Source organism: Rhinatrema bivittatum, chromosome 14 (assembly GCF_901001135.1).
Source record: "Rhinatrema bivittatum chromosome 14, aRhiBiv1.1, whole genome shotgun sequence".
Taxonomy (NCBI): Eukaryota; Metazoa; Chordata; class Amphibia; order Gymnophiona; family Rhinatrematidae; genus Rhinatrema; species Rhinatrema bivittatum.
In genome coordinates this window covers 16107396-16134819 of record NC_042628.1, presented here as the reverse complement: position 1 = coordinate 16134819, position 27424 = coordinate 16107396, and positions in this window count along the sequence as shown.

Sequence of the window (27424 nt, the reverse complement as noted above, 5' to 3'; positions counted from 1 at the left end):
GTAATGAATACGGTGACGCATTACGTCAGCAGGCCAGATCAATCGCTGCAAGAAGTAGAGAGAACTCAATGAACCCAACACTTTTATCAGTCTAAAATCTATGTAAGGTGGGATATTTTTTGTATAAAGCCACAGAAATTAAGTATTAATTATGAAGCACAAGTAAATGTGCAGACTTGTTTCCAGCCACTTCCTTTCTGTAGAACAGATTGCTCTGGCAGTTTCCCTGATCCCTAGTATATCAATCTATTTTGGTTACCCATGTTTCTGCTTTGCAGCTGCTTCAATAATACTGTGAAATGAGCCCCATCAGTGTGGAAGATAAAAGTGTTAAAAAAAAAAAAAAAAAAAAAGACAGAACAAGTAGTTAGTTGGATGAGTAAAACTTCCAGATTTCCAAGTTAACACCTTCTGTGGCTCATAATACCACGCATATCGGAATATTTAATATGAGGAATCAGGGCTCCTAAGAAGATACGTGTGTGTATACCTAAAACATGTCCCCTATGTCTCCTGAATGTGTGCATGGTGCCAGTAGTTTTAGAATCCCTATTGCTAAGAGCTAACCTCTTTGTAATAGATTGTGGGATTAACTGGCTAGAACGGACCCAGCTAAGTTATGATGTATATTCAGCAGCATGGCATTGCCACTGAATATTCACGTATAACCGAGCACTTAGCCGGGTAAGTCTAACCTTCTAAGGTTACACCTGCTCTATGGCACGCCTAGCTTAGCCATACAACTTATGTGACTAAGTCTGAATATCAGCAGTTAGCCTCGATTCACCCACTGCTCGCCCATGGCTTATGCGGCTAACATTTTAGCCGTATAAGGGATTTATATGGCTAAGTGGTGGCTCCTGAGTGCATATTCAGCGGCTGCTACTTAGCTGCATAAGACTCACTTATCCAGCTAAATAGCGCTGAATGCGCTTTGAATATTGACCTCTGTAAGACCAGGCAGGCCGTTCCATAGGGTTATGAATATTGACCATAGGGGTCTCACTGTTTTTTCAGCCCAGGGGAAACAGTAAATGAAGTGAACTGTGTATTCAGCCCACTTTGATGCTATGTGCCTCAAACCTCTTCTTCATTGTGAAATAGCCTTCCTTCCCTGAACTTAAACTGAACTTCTTGCATGATATATCTGTCTTTCATTGCCATTAAAGCAAACTGGATGCTGTGTTGGATTTGTTTTTGGAGTTCACATCATAGCAGGAAGGGACTGGTGAAAGTGAGAATATTCTCTCCACTTTCTGAGTTCTGGGTAAAGCAGTTTACTTTTCATTAGATCACGCAGTAATTTATTTGCCTTAGGTGAACAGATATGACAGCCTAGACATGATAAAAAGTCTGCTGCATGTGACTTAGATCAATGCTTAAGCTTCTCATTCGCTCAGAATCTCTGCTCACACACACATGCCCCAGATAAATGAATTCCAGCTATTTGAATACAAGGAAGCAAATGTTTGATGCTAAAACTAATGCTAAAAATGAGCCTACCAGTACTTGCTGAGGAAGGCAACTTTCAAAGCCACTTAGGCGGGTACAGCAGAGCTTCACCCCGTGAACGGCCCCTTTTCCGTGTCCTGCCCAACAAGCACTCAACCTGCGCACATACGCTGATCCTGTGCAGCACTTCTGTACACACTGGGGGAGGCATTTCAGGGGTTGGAACCTATGCACATACTTTTTACTTTCGAAAAGGATGCAGGCCCTCAGGCTGTCCAGAGAACTGATGTTCCATCCATTACATTTACATTTACTAAAATGTATTAATCGCTTAACACAAGGTGGCCTAAGCGATGTACAATAAAAACATTCAGATTCAAATTTGACAAATGCACAGACATTAATTAAAACAAATGCTGTAAAATAGAGTTCCTGACACTTAATTAGCCTTCTGATAATGATAGACATGAAGGAGTCCTGCAACCATTGGATATTTCTAATTTTATGTTACATAGAGTTTATAGATACCCTTTAGTGAGTCCAGTCCACTCTGCTGGAGGGGATGTGGAATCGCGGGGTCCTGTTTGCATATGTGGTGGGACTATGTGATTGCAAAACGCTTTTGGGGAGAAGCACAAACTAATATACAAACTATTTCTGATACAAATAAACAATTAACACCCCCTCAGTGTTTGTGAGGACAATGGAAAGACCAGGATTTTCTCAAGACAAGGAAGACCCTTATAATAGAAATATTTTGTGCGGCCCGTATTACAATTGCATATTATTAGAAGTTTACCCCACAGATTAGCCACTGGAAAAATGTTATAGCTGATATAGCAGTAATGGAAAAAGTGTCATTTACTCTTAAAATGAACTTGGAGGGCTATGAGAAAATAAGGAATGCTTATTGGCACTGGAGAAGTTCAGAATTATAGCCTGACTTAAACACTGATTAGTACGATTAATTGCCTTTCTGAGTTAAGGGGCAACACTAGGATTAGTGGTTTGTTCTGTTTGTACTGGTTAGTCCACTGTATCTTGCCGCCGATGTTCAGTGTTGTATTCTAAAATAAAGAGATATATATTAAAAAAGGGATGCATGCAAATCTGCCGGATAAAGCTCCCACACAAGCAGAGGACACAAGACTCTGCAGGTAGGCTTTCAATTCAATATTCCCCGCCCCGTCTTAACATTGCCCCTCAGCGACACTCTCTCTTCTTTTTTTTATACATTGAGTACTGTTAGTCTTCTGCACCTTTGTCAGTCTGGCATGATCTGTATTATATAGGTGGGATATAAGAATGTCAAAATGAAATAAATAGCATAAATATGTTCTTTAACTCCCCCCCCCCCCCTCAGCATTTTTCCTCTGGCAGGATAAAATGGTGCTGCCATTCCAGCTGACATCTCTGCTGTCAAATACCCTCCTACAAAGCTAGCAGATCTCTTCTCTCCTAGAGGCGGAATATTTTAGGCCTTCAGCATTCCCAGGATTTATGAATCCTGTCTCATGAAGTATTATGTCTGACATGTACATCTAATATTTTCCGGACAAGTCTGACACTATGTTTCCCTGCAAAAAACTATCAGTGTTTTGTTATTTCAGGAAATAATTTTTTTCACGAAAAGGGTGGTGGTGGATGCCTGAGATGCCCTACTAGAGGAGGACCAGAGCAGTAATGGAGTTTGGAAGGGATCCCTAGTGGCTAGAGAATGGAAATGAAGAATCAGGGTAACCAATGGTAACCTCTAAGGTGACAAACCATATGTTGACAGTATATTTATTTATTTTTGGTTTTTATATACCGATCTTCCTGCATTAAATGCATTAAATATAAAAGTATAGCGGCTAAGACTTCAGGGATCCTTGTAGAGATGAGGAAAATCAAGACTCGCTCGGTGAAGAGTATTCGCAAGTAATTTATTCAGACGTAGTAGATCTCGGAAATACTCTTCACTGAGTCTTGATTTGCATCACCTCTGCAAGGATCCCAGAACTCTTAGCCACTATACTGTCAATATATGGTTGGTTTGTCACCACTGTGAATACCACTCATCTTCTCCACTTTATTATTTTCTGTGAACTTTTAAGGTGGCAAAATTAAAAAAAAAGAGGAATACATTTAGTACATCTTGATTAGGTTGTTATTAATCTTTTGTTAGTATTTTGGATTCCCTCCTTTTTTTGGATCTCGTTGTGTTTAAGGCAGTGGTGCTCTTTTTTGTGATTGAACTTTTAAGGTGAAACATTTCTGCATGGGGATAACCTGCATGGAACAGACGTTACAGCCAACTAGAGTTGCATTCAAGGGATCCATCTAGGAAGGGCCGGTGCTTCCATTAGGAAAACTAGGAGGTCACCTAGAGTGCCAAACTTTTTTCGTGGGGCAGCAAAATCCTGCCGGTACAATGCCCAGAGGGGCGCTATGCCAGAGCTGATAGGAGGGAGCGCTATGCTAGAGCTGCTGCCAGTAGTTAAGTGAGGTGGGGGTGGTGGTGGGGCATGATCGAAGGTTCGCCTAGGGTGCCAAATACTTTTGCACCGGTCCTGCATTTAGGCCAGGATTTCCCAAACCTGTCCTGGAGACCCCACAGCCAGTTGGGTTTTTGGGATATCCACAATGAATATGCATGAGATAAATTTGTGTAACCCTGACTAGGGTCACCAAGCAGTATGCTAGAAATTTCTAAAGGGATCCAGCTTTCCAGGTTCATTAAGATTTATGCTTAGAGAATTCCTGCTCTCTAAAAGGTTATCTAAAGGCCAAAGAGTTCTGGTAGTGCAGAGTTTGTGCAAGTTTCAGGGTTTGTACACTTTGCAGAGGTCCTTCTTGTTAAGGATTGGCAAGAGAGATTTAGGAGATGGTGTTTGCAGAGGACTGAGGTAATGGTTTTGAGACAAGGGAGTACTAATAGAAAAATCATGCCCTCTAAGTGAAGAGTGGGTAATTTGAGAAAAGGTTATTTAAGATGCTTTTCCGAGCAGCTAGACAGAGTTAGACCTTGGGACTAACTAGGATTTTGGGTAATTTCATCTTGAAAGAAGGTGATTGGGAAAAGAAGGGTTTTGTTGATCTTGTTTGAATTTTTTGGACTGTATCCTGTGATTCGACTGAAGATCCCTCCTTTGAAGAATTATTTTACATTTGGATTTTCAATACATTTTTTTTTCATTTGGAACCAAGACCTGGTGTTGACCTTTAACATCCCTTGGGCCTTCCAGAGGCTGATCTGGATCCTGCTGGCAATTCCTGGAGGACCTGGGCTGTTTCCGGAGCTGCAGTAGTACAAATAACCTGTTCTGCAGCCTCCAAAGGTGATCCTGAGGAAAAGGGGGTTATATTTGCATATACTGAGTCTCCATGATATGCAAATTTATCTCATGCATATTCACTGCAGATATTCTGAAAGTCTGATTAGCTGTGGGATCCCCAGGACAGGTTTGGGAAGCCCTAATCTAGGCATTAAGTTAACATATGATTTAGCAATCTGGTTGTTAACTTTACTGAAATGAAAGGTATCAAGTTCACTCAGAATTCTGACCTGAGGAAGAGAATATTAGCTCTTAAAAGCTAATCAAGAAATGTATTTAGTCCGATAAGAAGTTATTACCTTATATATTTTTTTGTTTTTTATTTGATTTGTTAATCTTAAGTTGTGAAGGTAGTTTCATAAAGTCGTTTTCTAAAGACTAGCGTGTTCGTTGCTAGTTCAGGTCAAAATGAGCAGGACAGAGCAAATGAGGGTGGCACCTGGACATACAAGTGAAGGGGAAGGGGTACAAAAAGGTTTTTTGATGTGTTAGCAGAGTGGTAAGAAGGTGAAAGAGAGGCACAAAATTATGCCTGGTAATTGAGTTAAAAACAATTCAAGTCTCTGTTAAGTCCTGTTATGTTAGGTTTGAAATGTTTGTGCATCAGATCTTACGTTCTGACCTTTCCTTTTAGCATCCTGATCATAAGGTCGTCGATGCAGTGGTCTGCTCCTGAAAAATGCCTTTCCCTCAGCCCCAGAGATGTTGCCTTGCTTTGCTTTGTGAAGTGTCATTTTGTGTCTGTGTAGGTTTCTTTTCTTCTCTCTGTTTTCCCCACCTGTCTTTACCACATCGCTTTGTGTCTGTTTTTTGCAAGCAGGTTTAAATAATTCTGTCATGGTTTTTGGTCACAGAAATGGGAGCTGGAGGGATGGCTGCAGTCTCCGTGGGACTCATTAGCACCGTGCAGAAGCAGCTACGGCTCATAATCGGCATCGGCCACGGGGGGGGAAACCGACACACGTGCGGCTTACGGCGGGCTCCGTTCTGCAGCGAATCGCCAGAGAGAGCGTGCTGCAAATTATTCTTGCAAGGCTCAACAGCTTTTAATTCAGGTTGAAGGGCAGCCGGGTAAATCTGTGGCTTTAGCCTCTGTTAGAGAAGAGTGGCACATTCAGGGGAATCTGTTACATTTTCTCCGAAGGCTGAAGTCATCAACGACAAAATATTTTAGAGCCATTGCTAAGTTTAGACCCTTTGCAAAATGTCTGTCGACATTTCACTGTAAATTCACATTCATTTATTTTCACATAATATCTTTTAATTCCTGTTTTCTCATGTAAAAACAGCATCTGTGCCTTTTGTTAATTTGCAGCACCTTTTAAAATACTTGCGAGATTCCAGATGCTTAATAACATCCTGATAAGTGAGTGCAGTGAACAGCGAGCTGATGAGCCACATGTTTTACTGTTGTTGAATTCTGTTAAGAACCATCTTATCATATTAATTACAGTAGCTTCTCCCTTTTCAGTCATCAATTAGATGTTAATAATGGCATTTCCAGAGACCTGTCCTTGATATCTCTCTTTTTGCGTTACACATACAAACATTGACCTCAGTTCTGAAAAACTCCCAGGCTGCACAAATGGCCATATGTCTAGAGATTTCTTGCCTGTGGCATTTTTTTCTCATGCAACAAAATAAATATCAGGGTCATACTGGGGGGTGAGGGAACATTTGGCTCTCACCACAGAGATTTACTCCTGGTGGCTGGCAGTTTTCACCCTTCCAAATGTTACAGGATAGAGACCACCAAGCCCACTTAGTTTGCCCATTTCACCTATACCTTCTGGAACACTTCAGACCCTACTTGACCTCCAACTTTACTCTCCTCTACTGCTAAGGGTCTTCTGCTGATGCTCACGGGAGGGGTGGGATGAGTGTGAGGGTCGTCTGGAAATTATAGGTCATCTGCTTAAGGAATTTAGAAAAATATGAATGACTTAGCAGTAGAACATTCTAATTGAGACAGTGAGCCTTACTGTTTGCCGAGCGAACTTTTAAAATAGGGCCTGACGTTCTTATACATAATTACAAAAATAGTAAGTTAAAAGAAGTGTTTCAATTTGTAGAGAAGTGGTATTAATTCTTGCACACACTTTTGAAATATCACATGTGTGTGTGAGTCACCTCACCACATGCAGGAATAGATCTTGGCTTCAGTTCCTGTGCAGAGCTCTTCCTGTCCTTAGTATCACCTCAGGTTCTATTCTGGAACGTTTCTCGGAATCTGAGTAGGTAGCAGCACCTTAGCATAGTAATATAGTAATTCAGAGAGATAAAGACCAAAAAGGCCGATCTACTCTCTCAGTAGGGGAGGGAAGAAGGGAAATAACAGGTGTACTTTTGTTTGTTCTAGTTGACCTGCTTTAAGAAGAAGAAAAACAACACAAAGGGGCAGATTTTATAAAACTACGCCTGCGCGTACTTTTGTTCGCGCACCAGGCGCAAACAAAAGTACGCCGGATTTTATAAGATACGCGCGTAGCCGCGCGTATCTTATAAAATCCGCCCCCCCCCACGTTTATCACGAAAGTTACGCCTGGCCCCAGGAGGCCTCGGCCACGCTCCCAAAACGCCCCAGGCCGGAACCACGCCCTCGGCCACGCCCCCGGAACGCTCCCGAATGATGTGCCGCCACGACACGCCCCCCCCAGGAAAGCCCCGGGACTTACTCGCGTCCCGGGGCTTGCGTGCGCCGCCGAGCCTATGCAAAATAGGCTCGGCACGCGCAGGTGGGTTTTGAAAGGGTTACGCACATAACTTATGCGCGTAACCCTTTTAAAATCTACCCCAAAGTCTAGTTGCTTTCAGCCAGACCTCATTAGAACATAAGTTGCCATATTGGGTCAGATCGAGGGTCCATCAAGCCCAGCATCCTGTTTCCAACAAACCAGGCCGAACCAGGCCACAAGAACCTGGCAATTACCCAAATACTAAGATGATCCCATGCCACTGATGCAATTTATAGCAGTGGCTATTCCCTAAGTCAACTTGATTAATAGCAGTTAATGGACTTCTTCAGTAACTTGTCCAAACCTCTTTTAAACCCAGCTATCATAAATGCCTTAACCACATCCTCTGGCAATGAATTCCAGAGCTTAATTGTGTGTTGAGCAAAAAATAATTTTCTCCAATTTGTTTTAAATGTGCTACTTGCTAACTTCATGGGTTACCCCCTAGTCCTATTATCTGAAAGAGTAAATAACCAAGTCACATTTACTCATTCTGGTCCTCTCATGATATTTTAATTCATATCCCTCCTCAGCTGTCATTTCTCACAGCCTGAACCTCTTTAGGCTTTCCACACAGGGGTGCCGTTCCATCCCCTTTATCATTTTGCTGGCCCTTCACCAATGCAACTATATATTTTTGAGATGTGGCGACCAGAATTGTACAGAATACTCAAGGTGTGGTCTCACCATGGAGCGATACAGAGGTATTATGACATTCTGCGTTTTATTCACCATCCACCATTGTATTCACAATTTCAATGTACTGAGCTAGTGCAAGCTAAGGTTTCCTGCGAGCCACAAAATGGCCATAGCAGGAGGGTGTAAAAACCTCATACACCAGGTGTCTCGGGGTATGAATCTGAAGCCAGAAGAAATGAGCGGGGGGCGGGAGTGGGGGGGAGGCGGGGCGGGAGATAGGGCTGTGGTGATGTTTATGTTGATTCTTCCTAACGAATTAACCTGTAGTGACCAGTTTTGGCCTTAACTGTGCTACATTCGCTGTGCATTTTTCTGGGTATGGACTTTATTTATTTTTCTGGCATCTGTTGAGTGCGTGCATCATGCATTTAAGGCCTGATCCATCAAGATCTTCTCCCACAGACACAGAATGGGAGACAAGCTTGATTGGAATTCATGAGGTGTTGTCACCGAAAATTATTTTACTGTGCTCATAAATAGCTAATTGTTTGACTCTACATACTCATTACAACTCTTCTAGATCTCTTTGCGCTGATTAAACAGAGTTGTTGTGAAGCCCACATATAAGTCCCCAGCATTTACAAAGATTTCTTCTATTAATATTAGAGGCAATGCAATGATTCGGTTAATCTATTATTCATTTCGTCCAGTACTGGTCTATATCCCTTCCACAGTTTGGCCTTCCAAGTCCCGTTTCGCTTCTTTGCTGCTGTAATAATGAGGCAGCATTTTAAACCACAAGAATAGCACATTAAACATGCATAAGGCTTTGATCTAATTCAAATTCTGACAGGCTATGCCTGATAAGCATAAGACAATCGGTTTTCAAATGTTATGGATTATTAGTCTGGCTATTATGATGGATGATGATGGGATGGTAAAATAATTATGAACACTAATTAATGAACTATTGGAATTTGGAAGTGCTGGATATAATTATTCCCTGCATTGGTTTTCTGAGCATTAAGATTTATTTGGCTAACTTCAGCTTACTGTAAGAAATAGGTATATAAATTAGTGGTATGGATTTTTGTTTTTTTGTAATGATTTTCACATAGAACTAACTAACAACATATTCAAGACCCTCTGTGTGATTTTTTTTTTTTTTTAATGAAAAGCATAACTAAAAATGAATTGCAAATTTGCTTCCTCACACTGAACTGATGGCCTGATTTACTAAAGGCCGGGTTTTTAATGGCCCGCGCGTGTAAAAGACAGGGGTTTACGCGCGCGACCAGGCGTCGCGCATGCAGTGCACATTTTAAAAGGGGCCCGGACGCGCACATAACCCCTGTTACGCACACAAGAGCCGGGCCTCGGCAGTGGGGCGGTCCAGGGGGGCGGGGCTAGAGGCGCCTGGTACAGCTGCCATTTGCTGCTGTGCCAGGGGATTGCGTGCCGCAGGGTGCCGGCGTACGTAACTTGCTCCTGCCCCTTTGCAGGAGCAAAAAGTAAGTTAAAAAAATGGGGGCGGCTAGGATAGGGATAGGGGCTGGGTAGGATAGGGGAAGGGGAAGGGAGGTTAGGGTAGGGGGTAGGGAAGTTCCCTCCTAGTCTCCTCCTTAATTGGAGCGGACTGGGAGGGAACTGGGGAAGCCCGATGATGCGTCGCCGCGCGAATTCGCTAAATTATACCCCCCCCTTGTGTGCGCCAGCGCCCACATGTTATAAAATCGCGCGTCCATGTGTGCGCACCGGGTAGCTTGCGCACATGGACGCACGCTCGTTCTTTATAAAAATCCTCCCCTATGGTTTTTCTCCCATTCTTTGCCTATGGAATAAGAACTTGAAGAGTGAGGCCCTAAATCTGTTTTCAAAAATTAAAACTAAAACATGTTTGTGTTAATTTCTTTGAAACACATTAAGGCAATTGGTTCCAAAAAGATTTGCCTGTGTCACCTGAGGCACGATCTGCCGCCTTCCTGTCGCCCCCATAGTTTTCTGCCCAGAGGTTTACTGGCATCTGTGAGATATAATAACTGTGCAGAGTGAGTACCATTGCAAATGTAATCCCATAGATATCAAATGAAACCCCAAATTAAACAGTACATTTTCAAAAGCTAAATCAAACATTAAGCAGTGGCGCTAAAAACTAAACTGAGGGCCTAATTTACTAAGGCTTTTCTCCCATTCTTGGTCCATGGATCAGGCCCTAAATCTTAATTCAGGTCACATCAGAAAACCAATACCTTTTATAAATTCATTTTCCTTGCATGTAGCAGCATATTGCCCACCCCAGGGTGCTGCAAGAGAGTAGCTCTGCTCCTTAGTCATCCCCCTCCTCACCCCCTCCCCTCTCCCCTCACTTAGCTGCTCTGACAATCCATGATCAAAGGCAAACTTCTAGCAGGGAAAATATAGTAAAGGACTCAGGGTCAGTGCTGGAATACAGAATGTGTGTCAGGTGCTAAAATGGAAGCAGTACTCTCCCCATGCATTCCTCCCCTCCCCTCATCCTATACACACACACACGGGGCAATAACAGTCCTGCCAACGCGTACCATCTCTGAGAGCTCGGTCTGTGCCTCTCGCAAAGATGCACCCTGTGCCAACCCACTAGCTAAACCCTGTAACCACCACTGTCCTGCTCAGGTAGACCCACCTGGTCCCCTAGGTCATAAGGAGCAAGGCATATCAGGCCTGGCCTTTCCAGCTGCAGGCTCCAGGCATTCTGAGAGCAGAAAAACATTGAAACGGGGTTTGAAAAATCACCCGGAGCTAGGTAATGGCCCTGACACAGGACCATGAAAGAGAGACGGAGTCGTTCCCACCGCTTGCGTGGACCTGTAGCTCTGATTTCCTTTAGGAAAGCAGGCTTAGAAAAATCCAGGCATGCGGTGGGATAAACCCAAGACTGCTTCAGCCCGGAGTCGTCAGGCAGCACTATCAGTGCAGCCCCCTCTCTGGATGTCCACCATGACTGTGTGCCACCAAAACCCACACCCACCGAGAACGGCTCGGGTTCTAAAGTAAAGCCAAGCCAGCCACCCCCTCCCACCTGCAACAACCCCCCCCCCCCCCCAGCCCCGAAGAAAAGACAGGCTTACAGTCTGGAGCAGCAGTTCAACAACAGCATAGTGAAGTCTGCCCTTCCTTGATGGGAACAAATGCCCAATCTAGGACCTTAGAAGCTTTATCCGAGGCAGCTACCAGGTTACGCTTAAAACCTCTCCCCCATGGCGATCCTAGTTTTACACCTGCCCTCCCCTGATCTGTTATCCTCTTCAATGAATTACATATTGGCACAGATGCCAGGCTGGTGCAATGCTGCAATAAATGGGACCCGCTTAACAACGCCCTTGGGTTGGAAGGGCTACGGCGCAAACCCGAGAGACGCGGGTGGTGGCGCGTGCGAGAAAGGCCCGTTAGCTGCACTATATTTCCTGCAGGCATCCGGCGCAGCGCTGATTGTGTTTGCATCACCCACCCCACCCCAGATCTCTCTTGGCTTTCAGAAAATAATGCAGTTTCACCGAAATTAAATGAAGGGGTAGAGAAATAATAGGAGAAGAATCTCGTTTGGCAGTCACACTGAAGAGAAGCCCTGGGAAGCATCTTCTCCTGACGGAAGATGAAAGCATCCCCTGCAACTCTTGTTTACCTGCTGTCTCGGGGAGGAAGGGGGGGGCGGGGAGGGGGGGGGCTGAGCTATTACTATGGCAACGCATGCAAAAACTTAATAATAATAAAAAGTTTCTCAGGAGTCAAAAGTAGATGTGACCTGATTACTTGAGAAACTGGGTCATGTTGCGCACGCCGTACTCCTCCGTTGTGAGGATTTAAGACGAAGGAATTAATAAGCGGCAGGTTTTGCAGCGACCTGGGGCCTCTGCAGCATCATCTGGAGTGACGCTACCGGATACGGAAAGTTTACAGCCTGCGAATATCATTAGAACTACCTGAATCAGGCCCAAGACTATTTAAATGTATTATGCAGCTTAAAATGCTTCTACCTAAACACGTAAGGATGATTTGAATGTTTGCTGTTTTAATTTCTTGCTGGTTGTGATGCCTTGTATTGGACCACCATAAAAATCATACAAAAAAACCATTGTTGGACTTGAGCTTTCAAGACTATGTAGATCCTTTCTTCAAATGTCAGGGTGAATGCAGCCAGTAGAACCATGCACAGCTTGATGGCTCGTTGACGCAGGACCTTGGTGCCCTCTGGGCTACTTAATAACTGCAGTGCGGTTTTGGAAAGGTTTGAAAGGGCTGCTTAGATTCTAATTTGGACAGCTTCAAACCTAATTCCTGTTTCAAAAGGGGCTTGGTGGAAGCTGTACCTAAGCTGACACTTAACAGCTCTGTCTGTGTGTGTGTGTGTGTGTGTGTGTGTGCATTTTCTCGCCCCAAGGTTGGTTTTACCGACACAATAGTAGAGGCAGATGGCAGCAGACGATCCGGTATTCAGTGGGCACTGGCAACCGCATCCTTGTTACACATCAGCAAGTGTACAAGCTGTGCCTGGATATGACAGGGATTCATTTTCAAAAAGCCGCCGAGTGGCAAAGAAGTCTGGCAAACTCCTGGTTAAACCTTTTGCGAACTCAACCCGCAAGAGCGGGCATCAGTTCGGTATGAGGGTTATTCTTTCAGAATTTCATTTTTATATGATTGCTCATTTTCTTTGCAGAGCTAAAACCGAGTCCTGCTCCATTTCTTGGTTCCATTTAAACCAATGGGACACAACCCCGCCGATGGCCTGGTTGTGCCACGGAGAGAGGTTTATCATTCTCCGCTTACGAATGCGTTCCTGCCTTCTTTTCTGAGTTCACACTTTCTCTGCCATTTGAGCGTGAAAATGGGAAAACTGGACATGAGAAACCCTGGGTGAAGAAAAAAGAGTGCAAAGGGGCGATCAGAGAGCTATGCTCAGACAGGAAGAGACTTAGAGGGGTTCTGGGGGTGGAAATAAAGGATACATTTTGCAAAACGGAAGAGCTGCAAGTAATACATGAAGGTTAACAGAAGGGCAAATATTGGCAGAAATCTCTTAAATCTCAGTCAAAGCCTAGGCTTTGCCGTATGAGTACTCTTCAACTCTTCATATGCAACGCTATAATCCTGGACCCAAAGACAGTGCAGTGACAATAAAAATGATTAAATACAAAAAAAAAAATAAAGTTTTTTTTTCTGTTTTTGTTTTTGTACCGCTCTGAAAAGTGGCTGCGTGATGTAGTCATTTCAATGCGTTCCACCTTAAGACTTTTGGAAATGCTTCCCTGACTGTCAAATAACAAGACTTTGAAGGTAAAGAGAAGCGTAATGTGAAATGCACATGAAAAATTGATAGGAGTTTTAGGAGGATTTTTTTTTTCCCTGTAAGGTTTTTAAATAGTTTATAACAGAAGGATGGCTGATGTCAGATGTCTGATGAGCGATTGCTATAATTACTGTTGGTTGAACCAGTTGTAGGCGGTCATCTGGTCGTGCATAGTTGGTCCCAAAGCTAATATTTATGCCACTCATCTATTAACAGATCACATTTGAATGTCTAATTTATTATACTAGACAAGAATTATAGGAGAGGGCAATTTGCCAAACCACAGCTCTGGATGTATTCAAAGCATGCATCGTAACATAATAACATAACAGATGATGGAAGAAAGAGACCAGTCGGCCCATGCAGCCTGTTCAGATATTCCTGTCCACACGTCCAAGAATATAGCCCAGCTGCCGATCACTTATCCAAGACATTTATTTGTTGTCTTCTTTCATGCTTATCTACCCTCTTGGGTAGATGAAAATGCAAGATCCTCAATTTAGTTAACACCCTGTACTAGAGATGGGCATTCATGCAACAAATGCAATAAATAAGGCCATTTTCTGTTTGCTCTAAATGGAACAAACCAAAAATGGTCTCAGACAAATAAAAACTGAAAATATTCTGGTATTTTCATATTCGTTGCATTTTTAATTAAAAAAAAACAACAAAAAACAAGGTTCTGACTGCCAGGTGGTGCAGTTCAGCCCTGGGCTAGGCCCAATAACTGAGGTCGAACCCTGGACCAGCCCCAGCACTAAGTCCTAGGCCCGGGGCCATGGCCTAGTCCTGGGCCAGGCCTGACTTTAGGGCCTAGCCCTGGCACCAAGTTCTAGCCCTGCCTAGCCTGAGTGCCAAGGCTTGGCCCTGAGCTGGGCATGGTATCAAGGTGTATCCCCCAAGTCGGGCCCAACACTGAGACCAAGATCAGGCCATATTGGACCAGGCTTTGAATGCTCCTGCCCTTGTTCCTCTTCTTGGAATATGAAGCTGTCCATCTAGAGGACAGCATCGGAGTCATGCCACTTTGGCATCTTCCTCTGGAGTGGATGGCGCCATTTTGAAGAGTGGCTGTAGCTTTATTTATTTATTTAACTCTTTTATACACCGACATTCGCTTTCACATCACATCGGTTTACATTATAACAATAGAACTAAAGTAGGAAATTACATTATAACACTTCATGTAACCAGGAGGTACAAGGAGGGATACAAGTGGGACAGGGAGGGAGGAGTGAATGCAGGAAGAAAACAGTAATAAGTTATAGAAGGAAAAGTTAATTTAACACTATTTACATTGGTGAGGATATATGAGAGGAGCATATTGCATTATTGATCATGCTGTAGGGGTTAACGAGTTAGTGGTAGGCTTGTTTGAAGAGCCAGGTCTTCAGCTTTTTTTTTTTTAAGCTCATGATGTTGGGTTCTAATCTTAGGTCTGGGGCATGGTGTTCCATAGGGACGGGCCAGCAATGGAGAAAGCACGTGTTCGTGTTGAGGCAAGGTTAGTGAGTTTGGGTGAGACTGTTGGTATAGCGCCATTACTGGCTGATCGTGTGGCTCTTCGGGGTGGTTTAAAGTAGAAGGATATATATGGCTGTGCAAAATAATGGTGCCAAGGCCAGGCCTTGGTGCCCTTTAGGAAGCCTGGCGAGCCTGTGACTTGAAACCTGGCTTATAGAGTAGCAGGTTATAACTGAAATGTGTGTTTTACAAAATTACAGAATTATTACATACTTAAGAACCAAAGGTCACAAAGCATGGCACATCAAAGTATTTTGTATTGATTTTTTTATCACCCTTTATTTTATTTTTTTTAATCTTTTTGTGTTGTAATACCAACTGTACCTGAATGTAATCCACGTTGAAGTGTTTGAAAAATGTAATACAAATTAAAGAAAATATACATGCTTGTCTATTATGGGGCAAGCATAATGGCATAAAATTCATAATTATTCTGAAGAACATTTAGTTTCTGTGAGACAGCATACCTTACTTTTTTGGGGAACGACATTAATCTGACACATCCTCATTATGAGCTGAATCATTAAAACTGCATAAGTGTTTGGTCAGGACAGAATTACATGAATCTATGCTTAGCGAATATATTACAAGCCAAAGGATTCCTTGAGGGTTGCGCCTACATAAGGAAACCAAGATCTAGACAGAGGAGTCTGACTTCCTGAGTAAGCGGATATCCCCCCACTCCTGTCCCCTGCAGAACATAAGGAGGGGATGGGATAGTTTAGGCAGCGGAATGGCTTATTCTTTGCTCTGCAGTGTCTTCTCCAGGGCCATTCCCTTCCCTCCTGCTCCTGAATTACAGGAGAGGAGAGGATGGGTTATGGTACAGAGTGGGGTGTTTTGTTTTTTTTTTGCACTGCTCTGTGCTCTGGTTCGCTCCAGGCTCACCCTCCCTCCCCTGCAGATCTCTGCAGCTGCTTGGAAGGGGAGGGGCTGGAGCAGGAAGCCGAGGGTGGCACTGTGGCCCCTAGAGTCAACACTGGATCAAAGCCCTGAGTGCTCCTGCAAGGGACCACCCCCCCCCCCCCTCTTACGTAGGGCCCAGGGCAGCTTTCTCTTTTACCCATAGGTAAAAGTGGCCCTGTTCCCAATAATGAAGGCAGAATGAGGAAGAAAGAAATGTGATAGCATCCATGAAAATGTGGGTTTTTGTAAAAGGTAGCCAGTTTTAGATTCGATTCCCTTCCCTCCCCCAGGCTGGCATACCCTGGCATGTCTGACTTCCACTTTAATTTCTCCCTGCGTGCCAGTGTTTCCTTAATAACTATCAGCAGGTCATGTAAATTCAGGTTTAGCAGATAACACTGCAGCAGTACTACCTAGCAATTATGTTGTCTGCGAGAAATACCTAGTTAATTCAGGCCATAAAACTCCTGCTCTGTTGAAAAGTGGTAGTTACTGTCATGGTAGTTGGCTTGTTGACTCATTAAGCATCTAGCGGCCTAAGAGTGTCAAAGTAATATAATTAACTATATTAAGTGTCAAATAAATGCAGTGCATATCGTGTAGCTGGAAATCTTAGCTCTCCTGATTTACACAGTATCCCCATTCCTCTAGCTTATAACAGGGAGAAACATGACCAAAATACATCTTTATTGATTCCAAGAACTGTCTTTGTAGGAATGGTCTCAAGACAGAGGTGGCTTGGTCCTAGAAGTGGTGTTACCTTCTGAATATGAAGATGATCTGACTAGTTGGATTCTCAAACCTGTCCTGTTGACTCACAATCAGTCGGGTTTTCAGGATATCCATAATATGCATGAGATACATTGCATATCCTGAGTCTCCATGGTATGCAAATTTAGCTCCTGCATATTCATTGTGGATGTCCAGACAAACCCGACTGACTGGGGGTTCACCAGGACAGGTTTGGGAAGCCCTGATGTGGAGCCAGTAATACCAAAAGATTTGTCCCATTTTATGTCTATATGCTCTTCAGGCACTATTTCAAATCTAAAGATGCTGTATTTTGTGGACAGAAAGTCCAGGTATTCCCAGATGTTTCTAGGGAAACCCAGTTAAAGAGGAAGCAAGTTTTGTCATTGGGAGCTTTGTTTTATCTCAGATTTCCCCTTGTAAGTGTATTGTCACTTACCAGAAAAATAAGTTTGTATTTGTTGACCCTCTTCATTTGGAGACTTTTGTTTTAGACAAATCTCCCTTAGTTGAGCATCTGAAGATTTCAGGATAAGATCTGTATCATCTGAAGAATTTTCTTTGAGCGACTCCAATAATGTGGACTGTATTTTTTTCCAGATGTGGTTGTTTAATATTTTGTAATTTATAATTTTTTTCCATTTTCTTGTTTTATTTCGTATTTCTTTGTAAATATAACTTAAATTCAATCAAGAAATAATTAAAAAAAAAAAAAAAAAAAAAGAATTATCCAAAGATGCTACACTTTCATGACCCACACAGTTCCTTTCTTCACATTGCATGTCCGAATAAGGAATGGGCAAAAAGCAATACAAGAGAAAGGGATGAGGAACCTAGACATTTATTCATAGCTTCCTTATGCATCCTGTGATATCACAACTCCTCAAGCTATTGTGATGCTCAATCAAAACGAACACTTCAAAAGTTTTGCCCAAGCTCAGACTTCAGAATAAGCTGCTTTGGAATTTGTGCTTTTAGCTGCAGCATGAAAACATTTGTAAAGGATTGTGCACCGTCTATGTTCAAAGCTCAGAATATTGATTTTTTTTTTCCCCTCTCAGCCCAGCTGCTATGAAGTTCCATCTGTTTGAATCTAACAAAGTAGCTTTAGCTATAGTCTGCGTTAGGTTGCCCAAAAGTACTTTTTATTGATGAATTCCCGACAGCTATCTGAAGTGTCTTGAACTGCAGTTTTATATCTTCTGAATACAATAATACGATCGACAAACTTCCTTTCTTTAAATATACTTCCAGTAGTAATACCCCAGTGACACAGAAAGCTTTTGTGATAAAAAGTGCAGCAGAAGTCTTAAGGAAAGGAGAAAGGCGACAGTAGAATGGGGTGCTGGGCATCCGGGAAGTTGAAACAATTCTGACATTCAGAAAATGTGATGGTTCTTAACATTGGATATTCACTTGTTGATGTGAAAAAATGTTTTTCTTCTATGTCTTTCAGAATTTCTTTTGATTGAAATAAAGGCAATGAGGCTGGTGTTAAAAAAAAAAAAAAAAAAAAAGTTCAGCTACTAAATTTAGGTTCCTATTTTTAGCCAAATTCCCAGCTCCTATGTTCATCCTAAGTTTTCAGCTGAAAACTCACACAGGTTTAGGGTCCTAAAAGTTAGGCCCGCTCTTCATTTGCCTAGATTTAGGTGCCTAAATTGGATGCCTAATCTTGATAATCATTGCTAAGCTCCTTTGTTCCCTCGCCCCTGGAGCCATCCACTTCTTGAGCTCCCAAATGAAGGTCCCTGGTGAAACTAGAAGCCTAAATCTAGGTACTTGTAAATGTTCAAAATGGTCACTTTAGAAGCCTAAACTCATTGAAAATTGCCCCCGTGACATACAATGAACACTGGTGATCTGAGTAGATATTTACAATGGTCAAGGGGTAAGCACTGAAGATATAATAGGAGGAGGGGGCTGTTTGTAGGAGTTCCTTAGATTCCTCACTAATTTAGTGTTTTCCCTCTGAACAGAATGTATTTTGGAGAATAAGGAGATGGTATGGTCTGTCTGTAAGAGCACCCCTTCTGGGAAGCTCCGGGCAGTATAGAGACACCCCCCAGCCCCACCGCTATCCCCAGAGTTTTCTAGAAGGAGTTCTGTGATGTAATGCTGAGGAGAGAGATCGGATCCTCTCTCCCGCTTTCAGCAATGGTTTATAGAATTGCAAAAGGAAGAAAATTGGACAGATTAGATGGGCTGTAGGGTCCTTATCTGCCATCATATTTTGTGTTTTTAATTCTATTTAACAAAGACAGCTGATTCAAGCCATTTAGACTTCATTAAAAATATTGTGTCCGGCAGTCAACAGAATAAAGAGCAAAGTATCAGTCTCTGATGGGCATCACCTGGTGCAGTATTTTAGTGCCACAGCAAGGTGGCATGCTGCAAATATATTACCAGCTGGCTTAATGTTTTCTTTCTCACAAGTTACTGTGAACAGAAACAGAACTAAAGAGGACTGGATTAATAGTGATCTGGCCTATGTCTATTTTACAATTGGTTTGCTTATGTAATAGAAACAAAACAGATTGTTAAAAACTTTTTTCTAGGGCAATTCTCTTTTATCAAAATATATATTTTATTTATTTGTTCACAATTTTTACAAATATTTATTTATTAGCTTTTATATATCGACATTCATGGGTACATCATGCCGGTTTACAATATAACTGAAGGAGGAAATTACAAAAAACCAGGGTGGGGGGAGAGGGAGCAGATAGGAAGAGAGAAGGGGCGAGAGAAGAGAGGGAAAAACAGGAAGAGGAGAAAAGGAGCAGTACCTGATCGAAAACAACAGAAGAACATAATAAGTAACATTGCAAATATTGACCAAGAAGATACGAGTGCCACAAAAAATTAAGTGAAAAGTGAACCAGAGTCCATGATAAACTGAAGGTTCAGGCGTGGGAAAAGCCAGCTGGGAAAGGGGAGTTTTCAAGGTAGAGAAGAGAGCCAGGTGGAATCTCGGACATCAGATGGCAACTTGTTTCAGACAGAGGATGAGAATAATGAAACAGCCCAGAAAAAGGAGGTTGCTCCTTTAGTAAGGGGAACAGAATGAAGTGCGTGAGATTCAGAGCAGCAAGAACAACTTGGGACATAGTGATACTGCATCAAACCATGCATGCACTTAGTAAGACAGATAAGGATCCCAAATACATCTATGTCATTTATAATAGACCATCAAATACTGATCCTCCACAATGTTTCATACTGTGGGAAAATTTATCATCCTAAGTTTCATACAGCACTTTTTAATTATTTGTAAATGCATGCAAAATTCTTCATTAGTTGTGCACACTTATCTTATATACTGTAGACAGCCAGAACGCTTGACCTGACACCAAACAGCATTTGAAGAGTTTCTGTCTGCATCAGGGTAGCCACTTCTTTACTGTTTAGGATCCTTGTTTCTGCAGTGGAAAGGATATTCAACAAAATATAGGCTGATTGCTATCGAAACTGGCCAATCAGAGCCTGCCATGATTTCCTTGATGAGTCTCCACACCAACAAAACCAACTGGCTGCCCTCCCCCCTTCTCCTCCATACCCCCACACGGAATCTTCGCTCCTCAAACTCTGGACTCCTACAAACACCGCCCCCCAAAGCCACTCAATGGATATCTACAAGGGATCGTACTTTTACAATTGCCGGCCCCATCCTCTGGAAGAAACTCCCCTCGGAACTAAGAACAGATCCATCCACCCAATCGCTCAAGAAAAATATTGACATGGCTATTCCGCAAAGCCTTCCTGACAACACATGCGAACCAACCCAAAAACAGGCCCCAACCCTGCATTCAGGGTAAACACCGCCCCCCAACACCTCACCAACATATCTAACCATCCACACAATAGACACCAAGCTTCCCTCAATACATTTTCCTCTCCATCACAATCCGTCCAACATAAGTCCCTCTTCACTGTCTTTGACACTACAAATATTCAAGGTCTCATTACCTTCTCTGATACAACATATATCTAATGTTATTTATTGTTAATCTAATGTGAATTACTGTTATTCTATTTTTACTTATGCCGTCTTCTCCATATCCAATATTAATTAGTTATTCTAATGTTACTCCATTGTTAATTATTGTCAATCTATTTTAACTATGCTTTCCATCCACTCCCCTATCAATACTGATTACTGCCAATAGTAGCACTGCTTGCTACTCATGTTACCACTATGACCTCATATTTCTATCTCTACTGCATTTTGTACCTGGCAAAAGGAAATACCTTGCCTCTTGCACTGTCAAGCTATGTGTAAACCGATGTGATGTGTAAATCGAACACTGGTATATAAAAACAAATTAGTTAATTAATTAATTAATATTTTTACCTACATTTAAAAATAATTAAAAAGTGCTGTATGAGACCTATGATGAAAAATCCCCACAGAATGTAGCATTGTGGGAGATTCAGTATTTAATGGTCTCTTATAAAAGACATAGATGTATTTATGATCCTGAAGTAAGGTGGATTCTTATCTGCACTGCAATTGTTCCACGTAAGTTGGTTTTGCTATTGCTAATAGGGCACTCAGTAAGAACCAGAAGGTTTAAACTGAGCATGAAAGGCAATTAATACCCGGTGGAAGCAATAGAGGATTGACATAAGACTGGCGAGGTAGCTGGAAAAGAATGTGAGTTGCAGAGATCTGGAGAAGCTGGAGATGTCTTAATTTGCAAGGCAAGGATTCTCAAACCTGTCCTGTTGACTCACAATCAGTCGGGTTTTCAGGATATCCATAATATGCATGAGATACATTGCATATCCTGAGTCTCCATGGTATGCAAATTTAGCTCCTGCATATTCATTGTGGATGTCCAGACAAACCCGACTGACTGTGGGTTCACCAGGACAGGTTTGGGAAACCCTGATGTAGAGCCAGTAGTACCAAAAGATTTGTCCCATTTTATGTCTATATGAAAAATGATTGGTATGTCTGGCACATAGTAATGAGTCAAGGAAACCAGCAAGAAGAGTGTTGAAATAGCAGAGGTGAGAAAATAAGACAACATGAATTAGAAGCTGACAGGCATTGAAAGTCAAAGAGAAGCAGTCTCTCATTAGGGTCGCCCACTGGCTCCATTTTTTGCTGGAAAGACTGACCCAGTCCTGGTTTTACCTCACTGCTTGTAGCCCTGCTTGTCTCAGGAAATCAATAGGGAAATCTGAACTACAAGCCCACAAATTAAAACAGAGCCAGTTGGCCAACCCTAGTTCTTGAAAATGTAGTTGAGCTGGTAACAGAGGCCCTGATATAATGATGTGAGCAAAAAATGTGTGATATAATTCAGGGCGCATTTTACTCTTGCACTAAAAAAAACCAAACGAATTCACTCCTGATGCAGTAAGCTAAAGATATGGTACTGCATCGGGAGCCAGAAGAAAAAGCATGTTAACCCAAAAATAAACACACAAAGACAGGCTTAGCACGCTCAAATAATGTTTTCTGCAAGAAAGGATGTGCTATATGCATTATTTATTTATTCATTTTTATATACCGATATTAGATCAGTGATGTCACATCGGTTTGCAGAGAACGGAAATGAAATCAGGGGGTTCTTATTTCTTACAATGAAACGTGGTAACACATAAGAAAAGCATGTAACATTAGTCATGTTCTGTGTGCAAAAAACATTTTGGGTTAGATTTTAAAACAAGTGTGCGTGCGTCCATGTGCGAGCAGTTCCCAGCGTGCGCACACAGATGCGGCAATTTTGTAACATGCACGCGTCGCCGTGCACGTGTTCTAAAATACGGTTCCCACACGCACATGCGCGCCGGACTCACGCACGCAGAGGTGGAATTAAAAAAAAAACCAACAAAAACCAACGCATAGCAACACAAGTAGGGTTTTCCCAGTTCCCTCCCAGGGAACTTCCTTATACCCTTTCCTACTCTGCCTCCCTTTTCCCCTCTCCTTCCCAACCCCTAACCCCTACCTACCTAGCATAAATGTTTTGTTTGTTTTACTTACTGCTACTTCTGCGTGCTGGCCGGCGCGCGCTTCCCTATCCCGTCCCTTTTCAATGGCCCAGCACTTCTGTGCATTCTGGGAGACCCGCGCGGGCCGAGCCATTTCTAAAATGTGCTCGGTGCACGCAGGGCACGGCCATGCGTGTATCTCCCAGATGCAACATGCGGCGGGCTTTGAAAATTCAGGCATTTATGCGCAGAGAACATGCTTTGTGCACAAATTGGGGTAGATTTTCAAAGGGTTACATGTGTAAGATATGCGCGTAACCCCCAAAAACCTACCTCTGAGCCTATTTTGCATAGCTCAGCGGCGCGCGCAAGCCCAGGGACGCGCGTATGTCCTGGAGCTTTTGAAAATGGTTGGGGCGGGGCCGGGGGCGTGACAGCAGTCCGGGGGCGGGGTCGGGGGCATTCCCAAGTCCTCCGGCTCATCGGCTGTGCCGGAGGTTCGCGCGCCGGCAGCCTGCCAGTGCGCGCAAGTTAGGCAGGCGTAACTCCATCGAATAAGGTAGGGGGGATTTAGGTAGGGCTGGGGGGTGGGTTAGATAGGGGAAGGGAGGGAAAGGTGGGGGGATCCAAAAAAAAGTTCCCTCCAAGGCCGCTCCAATTTCAGAGCGGCCTTGGAGGGAACGGGGAAAGCCACTGGGGCTCCCCTTGGGCTTGGTGCTCGCAAGGTGCACATGTGTGCACCCCCTTGTGTGCGCTGACCTCGGATTTTATAACATGCGTGCGGCAGTGCGCGCATGTTATAAAATCGGGTGTACATTTGTGCACGTCGGGTAGCGTGCACAAATGTACCCCTGGGCGTAAAATTTAAAATCGGCCCCATTATGTTTAATGCACACAGATCCCGAGTAGTGGACTCGGCACCATAAACGCCAGGTTCATCTTCCTTAGACTTACATTAGCCTCAGAAACTTTACCTGTCCTCTTACCAGGAGTTAAATTTCAAGCATTAAGAAGCATGAGAGCACTAGCCACTACCTTGATTAATATGGGATTTGCATGAAGGTGCGCTAATTTGTCTGCACAGTTTCATTAACATTTGTGTACACATTTTTTGCGCACTAAACTTCTTGTTATGTCAGGAGTAAAACTGTATGCACAAAAAATGTGTGCACAATCGTGCATTAACATGGGCATGCAGCCGAGTGCACCTTATTACATCAGGGCCAGAGAGAGCGGATGTGTGGGAGCTATTTGTATAATGCAGAGGCTGTTGCATCATATAATCCTTTGGAAAACGATTTGTGTGGCTGGGAAAATGTACAGCTCACATGGCTGCAGCTTTACATAAAAAAAAACAAATCAAACAATTTGCTTTGAGGATCTCCTGGACTATGAAAAGGAGAGGCTCTGATATATATACCCTGTATTAAAATGCTAAACAGTTCTATGGTCTGGTAAGGGACAGTGCTAGGGTACCTATAATATTCTTATGATTAGCAAAAATAAAACGGAGGCTAGATACAAGGAGACTTCTGCAGCCTCGGGTAGAAAGAAGTCTAGACAGCAGCTTTGAAAGTCAAAACAGGATCTTTTGGCCCTAGTCCATCCCAATTTCCTGCATTTTTATATCACTTGCTAAAACCTTTTCTCGATCACAGGGTTCCTTGTCCTGGTTTCAACTACACCAGCAGTTCTATAACCTGAACACTGAGGCTTGAAGGGTTTCCTAATTTGAGGAACTGCTGCCATTGAGAATAAGCACAGAATTGAAGGACTCAGCCGCGGGAGAGAGCACGGACTATAGAGCAGGGTCTGAGTCATCTGAGGGGGAGACAGTCCTGATCTCTTAGCCCCAGTGCTTCGTGCTTTGGAAGGACGGTGAAAGGAAACCTACAATTATGCCAGCTGTGCAAGAGCAGAACTGTGAATGAGCAAGGGGCCTACAGGTGCTAAATGTCTTTTCTGCAAAATGACTGCAGGACCTCAACAAACCTTATTTAATTGAATTCCTGCTGGTACCTGAAATGCCTTAGTGTTTTAGTCCTCATTATTTGCCCGCAGGAGGTACCAGAAATATTTAAATAATCAAATATTTATTTAATTACTGTTTTTATACGCTGCCTCGTCAGACTGGTGCGGGATTGCTTTACAGCACTCATGAATTGGTAGAGATGTGCTTCGTGCGGTTTGCGGCATACATGAAACAATACAACATACTTACGTCAACCGGCGTGCACAGCATAGGTCAATGTAATATAAACAAAAGAGAGCAGTGGACACAGTATAGGTCAAAACATCTAGGGGTAGATAGTCAAAAGCCATTTAAACGGATAATTTTTCAGTTATCGGTCTAAATGGTCGAACCGCAATTTTAAAACTCTTATCCAGCTGGGTAAGTTGGAGGCTTTCTGGGGCAATAGGCATTTCTAGGAGGAGCAGAGGTAGCCGGTTAGGTTATCCGGCTAACTATGTTATTCAGAGTTAACCTAACTGGTTAACTCTGTCCGCGCTGTAGGGCAGGTCTAAAGTTAGCCGGCTATACCTAGCCGGTTAACAATTAAGATAGCTGGGTATATTCAGTGCTGCTGCTGGGTTAATTTAGCTGAACAGGTATATCCGGCTAAATTAACTAGCCGCTCAATGGCTGAATATGGACCCCCCCCCCCCCAGTGACTGTTATGTGGACTCCTGTCTCACTTGCGCACAGCAGAAACCCCTGTCGGGATGACCCTGGGGGCGGTTACAGACGTTGCCAGCCCCCATGAAACCCTGGACCCATTTGACCACTGACTCCCTCTCTCTAATGGCTGCACAATTATTTGGGTCATAGTTGACTATTTCTCAAAGATGCTTCACTTCATTCCATTCTCTGGACTTCCTGCGGCCCGGAGTTGGGCCAACTATTCACACACCATGTCTTTTGATTACACGGCCAGCCCAAACACATTGTCTCCCACTGAGGGGTCCAATTTACGGCCAATTACTGGTGCTCTCTTTGCAAGAAATTCAACTTTTCACTGGATTTTACAACAGCTTACCACCCCCCAGGGAAATGGGCAGTCCAAGTGGACCAACCACACTCTCAAGAACTTCCTTAGAGCGTACGCAAATGAACACCAAGACAACTGGGCATCCCTCTTACCATGGGCAGAATTCCCCACAACTCTAGGTAAATAATGAGGGTAGAATACACATGTTAAGGCCATTTCTTTTATATAGTTTCTTATTTTGTGCTCCTCTTATGGACCCTCCTCCACCTTAAATTGATTTGTGGTCTGTATATTAATAGCATGTTTCCTACAAGAAATATGAATGCTAAATCTTGTTTCTTGTTTTTTCTGTGCAAAGATATTAAGGTTTGTAATTATGTTAAATCAATAAAAAAAAATAAAAAAAATTCCCCACAACTCTCACATATGCACAGCTACAGGTTCTTCGCCTTTCCAAATTGTTTATGGAAAACAACCAGCACCCCTGTTACCCATTCCACTAACAGCCCCTTCACCTGCGGCCCAATTAACCACCCAGGAGCTTCAAGGACTCTGGATTCATATCAATGAACTGCTCCAAAGAGCAGTCCACAGAGGCAAGTTGGAGACCTGTACTACAGTTTAAACCGGGGGCGAAGGTCTGGCTTAGCACCCGCCACATCCAACTCCAGATGCCTTCTTTGCGACTTGCTCCCGGGTCATTGAACCACTCACCATCCTGTGCCAGCTCGACCCTGTAACCTGCCAGTGACCAGTTCCTTCCCCTCTAGGCACCACAACATGTTCCACGTATCACTATTAAAGCCTCTAATCCTCTCTTGGCCTTCAAGGAAACTACCTGAGAAGAGGTATTCTCGGAAGATAATGTTGTTAACAAGGTAAAAGAGGTCTTAGACAACAGGGCAAGAAATGGGAATACTTTATTTCATGGGAATGATGCGGTCCAGAGGAGAATATGTGGGAGCTGGCCTCTAATATTCTGGATAAGAACTTTCTGAAAGAATTTCATGCCACACACTCCAAGAAACCTAAACTCTCAGGAAGCGGGTTTAAGGAGAAAGGGGTATTGTTGAGCTCGGTGGTCCGCAGGACATGCCTGCAGACCACCGCTCTTAACTCCAGCCCGGGCCTGTGCATACTGCTTCCTAATGATACAGCCGGCCTTCCTGGTGCAGCTAGGCCACTGCCGCCACCACCATCAACCTCTGCAGGGGAATTCCTTAGGCGCATGAGTGCCTGACTTGCCACTATTTAAAGGACCCATAGTGAGAAATTCCCCACGACGCCCTTTGATGACATCAAAGTTCCCTAGAACTTAAGGCCTCCTCTCCCTGCAGTAAATGCCTCAGCAACAGGTTGACTCCTTCGGAGAAGTGCATTGCCTCTGCATTGTTCCTGGTCCTGATTCCTGGTTCCTGTTTCCTGTGGTGCTGTGTTCTTGATTCATGTTCCTGGGTTTCTGTGTCTCGTTCCTGGTTCTGTGTCAGCAGGTGGTCTGTGATTTGAGTTCTTGTCTTCTTGTTCATGGTCAATCTTCTCCTCATCAGTCTTCAGTGTCTTAATCCTGCTGTGTGGTTCCTCGTCCTTCATCCTTCTCTTTGTTCCTCATCTCCCTCGGATGGACTTCTGGCCTTGACTTCGGATTGGACCCTGACTCTGTTTGACTTTCGCCTACCACTGCCTACCACTGCCTGTTTACCATTTCTGACTGAACTCTGCCTGCCACTGACCACTGCCTGTACCCTGACACTGCTTGAACTCTGCCTGCCTCCGACCACAGCTTGAACCTGACCTTCATTGCCTGCCATCTGCCTCGACCACTGCTGGACCCCGACTTCG